The sequence below is a fragment of the Haliaeetus leucocephalus genome, unplaced genomic scaffold (genome assembly GCF_000737465.1).
Source record: "Haliaeetus leucocephalus isolate CR32 unplaced genomic scaffold, Haliaeetus_leucocephalus-4.0 Scaffold395, whole genome shotgun sequence".
NCBI classification, from domain to species: Eukaryota; Metazoa; Chordata; class Aves; order Accipitriformes; family Accipitridae; genus Haliaeetus; species Haliaeetus leucocephalus.
In genome coordinates this window covers 2,771,521-2,771,959 of record NW_010972831.1, presented here as the reverse complement: position 1 = coordinate 2,771,959, position 439 = coordinate 2,771,521, and positions in this window count along the sequence as shown.

Sequence of the window (439 nt, the reverse complement as noted above, 5' to 3'; positions counted from 1 at the left end):
CCCCCCAAACTTTGCCTTCGGATGCGGGGACTCCGCCACCGAGCTGCTCCTGCCGCCGATTAATTGCATCTGCCTGGGATTAATTATTTACCCGCCTGCTTTGGGTTGTGGTTTTTTTTTTGTTACGGTTTTTTTTTTTTTTTTTCCTGGGGGGGGCGCTTTAATTCAGCTTTTTTTTTTTTTTGATTTGAAGAACCGCGCTTGGAAATCTTATTTTTATTCTTGTGCATGGGGGGGCTGGCGACCTGCTAGCCCTGCAGCATCATCCTTCATCCCCCCATTTTTTTTTTTTTTTTTTTTTTTCCGGGAGGGGGTTACACGTGCTCTTCTTCGCCCCCCCCCCGGCTCCTGAGGAGGAAGAGGAGGAGGAGGAAGAGGAGGGCGACCCGCCCCCGCCGGCTGGGCGCTCCCCTGGTCGCCCTGCAGGCTCTGGGGGGGG